Genomic DNA, 9608 nt, shown 5'->3' with positions numbered 1-9608 from the left:
AATGGGTTGGTTCGGGAGGTATTTCAGATCACTCCCCTATTTATCTGGAAATTCTAGGCCCTCACCAGAAGCCGAAAGCTCCCTTCAAATTCAACCACACATGGCTGCAGGACCCAGACTTCATAAAATTGGTTACTGACTTCTGGGTTGCAAACCCCATCAACAGAGAGGCATCTCTGGCAAAAGGTTTTTGTAAAAACCTATCCATGCTGAAACATCATGCTATTACATGGGCAAAGTATAAGCTAAGCAGGGAAAATGCCCAGCGTACCCTCATTGAAGCTGAATTGAGCTCCTTATTGGATGATCGGAATTTTGCGTTCATCACATGAGAAGAAAAGGCACGCTTGATCGAGTTGGAGAACCAAAAGGCTCATATTCTCAAATTGAGGGAAGAATCACAAAGATTGAGAAGCAGAGCCATTTGGCTTAAAGCAGGTGATGAAAACTCTAGATTTTTTCAAAACTTTGCAAAAGGAAGAAAAGTTACTAATACTATCTGGAATCTTCCTCTTCCAGAGGGAGGTTTAGCTGACTCCTTCATCAAGCTCTCGCAGCTGGGTACTACTCACTTCGGGAACATCTACAGAAGCCCCCCTGGCATAAATCTGGCTGAGATCATAAATATGGCAAACCATTCTCCCAGATTTGTCAATGAGGAGGACGCTAATGATCTACATGCACCGGTCACCTCAGAGGAATTGGAAAGCACATTAAAATGGTTCAAGAAAGATAAGAGCCCTGGACCGGATGGTTGGACCATCGAGTTCTATCTAGCTTTCTATGAACTATTGGGACAAGACCTGCTGAGGGTGGTGGAGGAGAGAAGATCTTCTGGATGCCTATATCATGCTATCAACTCTACATTTATTGCCCTCATCCCAAAGTCTGACACCCCATCCTCTTTTGATGACTATCGCCCCATATCTCTGTGCAACTGCCTATACAAGATCATATCCAAGATTATTGCTAATTGCCTCAGACCCATCCTATCTAGAAACATTACTCCCCAGAAATTTGCTTTTCTTGAAGATAGACAGATTCATGAAGCCATAGGATCTGCCCAAGAAGCCCTACACTCTATTTGGTCCAAACATCTCAAAAGCATCATCCTCAAGATCGACCTGTCAAAAGCTTTTGATCGGGTCAGCTGGCTTTATATCAAAATGCTTCTCATTCATCTGGGTCTCCCTCATAATTTCATCAATTGGATCATGGCATGCATCACCACCCCTACTTTCAGTGTTCTCATCAATGGATCGGCATCCCATTTCTTTCACTCAGAAAGGGGACTCAGACAGGGCTGCCCCCTATCCCCTCTCTTATTCCTTATTGTCATGGAAGGGCTAAGTAGATTAATTGTGTCAGCTAAGCGAGATGGATCCCTCAGTGGCCTAAAGATCTTTGATGATTGTTACCTCACTCATCTATTATTTGTGGACGATGTACTTATCCTGCTGGATGGTAGCATCAGAGACTCCCAGGCTTTCTCTCGGATCCTTCACCTTTTCTCGACTGCCACTGGCATGCTTGTAAACCAACAAAAATCCATAATCACTTTTGCTCGCACATCAGTTCATGAATCTCAGTATGCTCTACAGGTATTCCCTTTCAGTATCCACCCATTGGACAGAGGACTAAAATATCTGGGTTACTGGTTAAAACCCACTTGTCAGAGGATAGCAGATTGGGTATGGCTCGTTGCAAAGTTGGAGAAAAGGCTCATCTGTTGGAGCCACAGATATCTATCCAGGGCAGGTAGATTAGTGCTTATCAAATTGGTCCTGGAAGCCACCCCAGTCTTCTGGATGGCGCTCGCGTGGATACCAAGACATATTCTATCTCGCCTACAGAAACTGTGCAACAGATACCTTTGGGCCGGGAATCAAGACAAGCGCATTTTTGCCTGGATCAGCTGGCAAAAGATTGCATTGCCAAAGAGATGGGGGGGATGGGGTCTGAAAGATCTCCCTCTATTTGCTCAAGCCCTTGCTGCCAAAATGGGCTGGTCCTTGCTGACTAGTCAAAACCTATGGTCCCGATTATCATATCATAAATATATCTGGCCCCAAGACATGATGGATTGGGTCAGGCTTCCTAGCTGGCAGAAAACAGGCATCTCATCTGTTTGGAAGGCGTTGCTTCACTCACTGCCCCTAATTAGAGACAACTTGGTATGGAGGATCAACGATGGATCCCTGGCTAGGATAGGAATGGATCCTTGGATTGGAAGTGGAGGTAGACATATCCTCTCTCAAGATCTCATCAGATATCTTCACTCCCGGGAGATCAAGGTTTTCTCACAAATTGCTGACCAACAGAACTCAGGGATATTTTATCAGGCATGGAAGTTGGCTCATCAAATAGATCTTCCTCATAGATGGCATCAGGAGTGGCAGGAGTTCAGATCAGCTTTAATTGAATCCCATCTCAGAATCAAAGAGGGTCCGGATGAACTAATATGGAGCCAGGCCGAAAATGGCAAATACTCCCCAAAGGTCGGGTACATCACTCTAAATTCACATAAAAAACCTGACATCATCCCCTTTTGGTGGAGTAGTATATGGAAGCTCACGGCCCCACCAAGAACCAAGCTATTCTTTTGGTGTATTCTGAGGAACAAGGTACCTACAGGGGAGCAGCTCACTCACAGAGCTTTTCAAGGGCCCACCTGGTGCATACTGTGTAAATGTGCATCAGAATCCACAGAGCATCTCTTTTTGCGCTGCAGTGTTATTCTAGACCTGTGGAACTCTCTATCCAATTCGATTCCATACAACGGGCATTGGGAGGGAGATGACCTGAACATCGCATGGGATGAATGGACTCATAGACACAAAGGAACAAAGCTCTTAAACCTTCCGGTACTCGTCAATTGGCACATTTGGAAAGCTCACAACCGCCATATCTTCGACAACAGACCTTCACATTGGCCACAGATTGAGGCAGGGATAATATCTGCATTCAGGGAGCTGCCAGATCCCCCACCTCCTAAAGAGCGTCGACCACATCCACCCCCGTGTATTGACACAAACACACCTTGGGCATTTTTCGACGGGGCTGCAAACCAACATGGATGCGGTGGAGGGTTCATTTTATATATCAATGCACAACATTACTATAAAGTCAAAATGGGCTTGGGTGCCGGAACAAATAACTATGCTGAACTCATAACATTGCGCCACTTACTGCACTTCACACTGAGTCACCATTGCACCAACATTAACATTTTCGGGGACTCTAAAATTATTATCAATTGGTTCAATGGCATATCTGATTGTCACATTCACACACTCAGCAACATACTAAATGAAGTAAATATATTCAAAGCAGCATTTAACAATATCTCTTGCTCTCATATCTACAGGGAGCATAACAGCCATGCTGACAAATTATCCAAGGAGGCCACACTAATGCCCAGAGGCGTTTGGGAGATTACCGAGCAGCAAGGGACAAATGAATACCAATTTTACCACCGGCCATATATAGATCAAATATATCAGAGAGATCCTGCTCACTGAACAGGACTCCTTTTTTTTTTTTGTTAACTTATCTGAACAATACAAATGATATTTTTTGAAATGTACAGAACCAAGTATGAGGGCCCTGTGCGGCTAAATGTATAGTCATAACATAGTTGACAGTATATACAGCTAAATATAGTGGATTGCCTTGCGAGGTATATCTGGCTATAGATACTCTTAGTTTCTCTTATGCTTCTCTTATGATCACAGTTTCTCAGTGGCAAATAGCATATGTGAAAGCATCTACAATATGTAATTTTTCCAATCTAATGAAATATTACAGATTTTTCCAGAGGAAAAAAAAAGAACCTATTGAAGAGTCCGATTGGGTGAGCCTAATGGTAGTCCAAGAGAAGAAACAAAAGGACGAAATAAGGATTTGCGTAGATTTGTAGAATCCTAATGATGCATGTAATCATGATCCATTTCCGACACCATTTACAAATGAAGTGTTAGATAATGTTGGAGGGTAGGAGACCTATTCCTTTATTGACATATTTTCCGGCTATCATCCAATTAAGATTGCACCAGAGGATAGAAGTAAAAACACCTTCGTGATAGAATTGGGTTTCTTTTAGTACATTGTTATGCCGTTTGGATTAAAGAATTCACCTGCCATATTCTCCCACGTAGTCATAGCAATGTTCAAAGAATTCATTCATAAGTTTCTAGAGGTATACTTCAATGACTGGACTGTGTTTGTCCTCGTGAAGTGAAATGTAGCAAGTTTGCGCCTTATGTTGGATACCGGTCAGAGAAACCAGATAGCGTTGAATTTAAAAAAATGTATATTCTGTGTTCTTTTTGGGATCTTGTTGGGTCATGTTGTGTGTAAGCAAGGATTGATGGTGGACCCTGCAAATATTGCAGTGATTGTGAACTTGGAGGCCCCTAGGAATGCCAAGCAACTACACGCGACGCTAGGACATACAGGATACTATAGAAAATTCATTAAATATTATGCTCAAATTATTGCACCCATGGATAAAATGTTCACGAAGGATGCAACATTTTGTTGGGATGAACAATGTCAGTGCAGGTTGGATGTGTTAAAGGAAAAGATGGTGATTGTGCCCATCGTACTATTTCTCGATTGGAAAAAGTAATTTCATGTACATGTGGATGCTTCTTGCATTGCACTAGGTGTAGTACTAATGCAGGTAAGCAAAGGCGAACTGGACCATCCTATAGCCTTCACAAGTAGGAAGTTATCAAAAGTTGAGGAAAATTACTCAACGACAGAGTGCGAGGGGTTGGCTGTGCTCTGTGCATTGCAAAAATTCAGGCACTCTCAGTTGGGAGGATATTTCAAGATGTATAGAGATCATTCTCCCTTAAAGTACTTGGTCAACAAGCTTGTGTTGGGGGTAAATATTTGCAGGTGGTTGTTATTATTTTAGGAGTATGATTTTGAAGTCATTGTGAAGCTGGGGAGGTTGAACGCTAGACTTGACCACTTGTCAAGAATTGAAACAGGAAATGAACCTAGTAATTTGGAGGAATGGTTGGAAAATGCGTAGCTCTTTACGATACCTGTAGCTAATGACCATTTTTCCAACATTATTAACTTCTTAACTACAGGTATGGTGCCTGAAGGATATATAAATCAGCAAAAGAAGGAATTAGTAGTTCGCACAATTGACTTTTCAGTCATTGTGGAAAATTTGTAGAAAATGGGGGTAGATGAAATATTGCGAAGATATGTGCTAATTTTGAATGTGATAGTATTCTCGTCGAAGCTCATGGCGGAGCTGTGGGAGGTCATTATGCAGGGAAAGAGACCGTGTCGAAGATCTTGCGCACAGAATTATGCCGGCCAACATTGCACAAAGATTCCAAAGCCTACTGTAAGGCGTAAGGCGCATGTCAATGAATTGGAAGACCGTGGCAAAGGTACAAACTACTACTACATCCTCAGGTATTGTTATAGGCATTTGAGAAATTGGCAATAAACTTTATTAGACAAATTTAGACACCTGGAAAGAAAACGGGTGCGTGCTACATTATCACTAAGATAGGGTATTTAACGAGATGGGCAGAAGCACAGCCAATAAAGGATTGTATGGGGGCTACGGTGGAAAATTTCTTGTTTGAGCATGTCTTAACAAGGTTTGGATGCCCGAATGTTTTAATGAGTGATAGGGGTACGTACTTTCTGAATGAAACAATTAGCGTGTTGATAGATGAATTCTAGGTCTATCATGAGAAGATTACACCATATCACTCGTAGGCAAATGGATCGGTCAAAGCTTTTAACAAAATCTCGGAAAATGAGTTCACAAAGTTATGTAACACGGAGAAAAATGATTGGGACGTGAACGTCCCTATAGTGTTATGGGCCTATAGGACAACTTGTAAGAATATGTCAGGACAAACATCGTTCATATTAGTTTTTTGGGTCAAAGTAGTGATGCCTATGGAGTACATTGTGCTTAGCTTGCACATTGCATCTGACAGATATGGTGAATCGTGAGGCATTGGAGGAACAGATCACGCATATGATGGAATTAAAGGAAGATTGACTTTTTGTAGGATTCCACCAACAAGTACAAAAGGAATGCGAAAAATCACGGCATGATCACCATGTCAAGCTTCACACATTCAAGGTAAATGATCTTGCGTTGTTATATGATAGCAAGTTCACTAAATTTCTAGGTAAATTTAATATGCATTGGTTAGGACCCTATATTGTCAAGGAAATTACAAAGGGTGGCGCAGTTCAACTTATGAAGCTATATGGTGAACCTTTTCTGGGAAGACTGAATGGGAGTAGGCTAGAGTTGTACACAGGGGACCCTATGCAACGACTATATGGAAGCAGGACAGTCTTAGTACTCCAGGAAGTTGCAAGGGAGCATGGGACTATAAACTACACTACTAGATTTGGAGGACAAGGCAATGACTAGGCTACGCAAAAATTGCTAAGCATGCACCTGTGCTCAGGATGCTGCACCAGGGAGGAGGGTGTCATGCAGCCCAGCAGGAAAATGACCATTGGAGTTACTATGCATGATTTGATGGCTGAAAAATGGTTAAAAGGAGTGGAGAGGTGGGAATTAAGGTGAAAATCCTTGAAGATATTCTGCCAAAGCAACATTTATCATTCGAATGTGCGGGGAATGATCTGATGTGAATTCAAACCCCCCTATAAATTACACATGTTGGTCCAACAGAGAACACTTTGCATTCTAGGAATTTCTAGAGCTTTTTGCTCTCGGATGCATATGAATCGAGCATTATGGGAAGAATTTGTGACACGCCCTTCCTTTTTGAACTACTCTGTAGCAACCTGAGACAATTTCATTGAGAAGATGATTGCTTCCAACCCCACCGAGTTCGTCAACTCCAAAGCCGCTATGTCTGTTGCACAAGGTCCGAAAGTGTCTAGTATGGAGGCTACGCCTATTGTGCCCATAGTGCCGAGCTCACCTAGGATGAAACAAAATGTCCTAAAAGAGAAGTAGCCAGTCATGAAAGCCAAGTAATCAGCTGCAAAAGAAAAAAAGAAGAAGACAGTGCAAGTGTGAATGTCACCAAGGAAGCATGCAGAGGCACAACTCAAGTAGAAAAAGGATAAGCACCCAGAGAAAGTGGTGGACTTAGACAAAGAAGGGTACCAAGTGGTTGAAGAAGTTGATGTTGAGGGAATCAAACCTATCTCTAGGTTGCTTGAGTACATCCCTCTATGGAAAGGAAAAAGTAAAGTGACCAAGGATCCTAATTCTAGGAAATTTTTGGTAGATACTCCCCTGCTACCCGAATAGGTCACATTTGAAGGACCCAAGCTTGCGCGCATTCTGCTGTTGAAAATGGAGGACTAGGACATTGTGGATCATGAAAAATTTCCGCATCTAGCAATGCATAAGTACATGACAAAAATATACTATGATTGCAGAGGAGTTAAACAATTAGAACCCATGAATTGGGTTTGCAGAGTTGAGTAGCTGGGGCTGCTAAATATTCTTTTATTACTACATTATCACCGTTGACCCATCAATATGATTTGTGTGCGTCAGCCCCTCACACTGGTGCATGGGTGGATCCTATGGATAGGGCAACCTTTTCCAATAAAATACATTTTGATCCACAAGATAACAAATTTTCCTTACAAAGGAGTGGACTCTAACAAGGAGTTTGTAGGGAAGACAAGGGAAAAGAAACTAGCTGATAAAATGAAAGAGTTTGGTCTTGTGAAAATTTTGTTCGAATACTCTATCATGTCAATTCAATATGAGGTAGTCCATTTCACTGCCCAAATATTCCCAGGCAAGATTATAAGGAAGTGTCATGTGGATGAAGTTTTGGCACTGGTCGTATCACTTGTTGCACAGTGTGCGAAGGGCGTGCAGTATAATTGGTCCAAGTATCTCTGCTAGGAGTTCCTCGTGGACTTTCGAGAAGCCCAAGAAGAAGGAAAGCCATTTCATTATGCGTGGCTTCGTTTTTTCATTGTATTAGTTGCATGAAGGTTGGAAAAGGATAACCAATTTCCTTCGCACATGAATGATTTGCCCAATGCAGCGCGGTTCACCTTGCTCTAGTCTACGAATGATGCGGCGCGCATCAGGGAAACAAAGGTTTTCTGGGTCCTAATGGAGATGGACCTTCAGATGGTGATCAATCAATAGCCAAGGTTGTCCCCAACCCTATTCAAGAAATTAATAGCTTATGCGGGCTTCAAGGCTAACTTTCGCATCGTCTCAATCCGCATGTGCAAGGACCTAGAAGGAACTTGGCATGTGTTGCCTTATTTAGTGTTTGACACAGACGTGTAGGAAGTTGTAGGATATTGGCCACAAAAGTGGTGTGAACCTACAACACTAGAGGTAGGAACCAGCAAAGGCGTAGAAAGCTCTACTGCGTAGAAGTGGAAGGATGTCGCTCAAAAAGCTGTGTGCAACTTGGCTAAGCAAAAGAAAAAGGAGGATACTAAGGTAGATGCAGAGAAGGAACATATAGAGGAAGAGTGTGCTACTATAGAGAAGGTAGAGAAAGAACAAAAGGATGTTGAGAAGATTGAGAAGTCTGATTCACATCATATTGATGAGAAAGAGCTATTAGAACAAGGAGGAGGCGGTGGTAAGGAGTAGAGCACTGCTTTCATCTTGAAGAAGCGCGGACAGGAACAAACAAGCGGGCAACGAAAGAAGCACAAATCTGATAAGAAGACACATATTGATCCCATGGTATTGATAAAAGGTGATATCGATGAGATCAACGATAAGATATGGGACACAACCACATAAGTGTTGCAACAGTTTGAGCAGCAATACATTCAAATTCTAGGCAGCACCCAAAAAGATCTATGCGAGCTGCAAATCCAGGAAAACAGGATTCAGGTGGGTGTCAGACAGGCAAGTGGAGTGCAAGCGATCCTAACACAGGGAAGTGATGCAGTAGCCAAGATTGAATAGACTCGGGATCTCTGAGTCATTTCTCTGCCAGAGGGGTCAGTCCATGTGGAATTGGACAAGGACTGCCGTGTGCTCAACATAGTGAAGGATATGGGGTTGAGCCTTACTGTGCTTCCACTCTAGACCCTTCATGTATTGCATCAGGTAGTCTCCGATGAATTGAAAATTAGAGAGCAGTGCGCACTCACTATCATCAGTGAGTTTAAAGTCAACAATGAGCAGATTTTCACTGAAAAAACTCAAACACTGAAGGAATAGGAGGAATTGCGGACATAGCGCCAAAACTTGATAACAGCAATTGAGCAAGCTTGCAAGTCCATGTCTGAGCTCAATATACTAGAAGATGAAGAGGTCCTAGCCAAAGTGAGGAAATTGGCTACTGCAATACATACTTCAAAGGAGAAAATCGATAAGGTGACTTTCAATCTTCGAATGCAAATGGCTAAGCTACAGTTGAAGTTGCTGCTAACCACACTGGCAGAGGTTTGATAACAAAGAGGTGCAACTATCAAAGAGTCCATGGGTCAACTAGATGTTGTAGTTTAGGGTTTCAGCCAGCTATTCACTAAGGATATAGGCCTATGGGATACACTGCAGGAGGATCCTACGCTGCAACAGTTGAACATAGAGATCAAGGAAGCACAACAATAGTATGATAAGATCAGTACGA

The sequence above is a fragment of the Pinus tabuliformis genome, chromosome 1_2, assembly GCF_031772625.1.
Source record: "Pinus tabuliformis cultivar Carrire ecotype Pingquan chromosome 1_2, CPIR1, whole genome shotgun sequence".
Taxonomy (NCBI): domain Eukaryota; kingdom Viridiplantae; phylum Streptophyta; class Pinopsida; order Pinales; family Pinaceae; genus Pinus; species Pinus tabuliformis.
Note: the sequence above shows the minus strand (reverse complement) of the source record.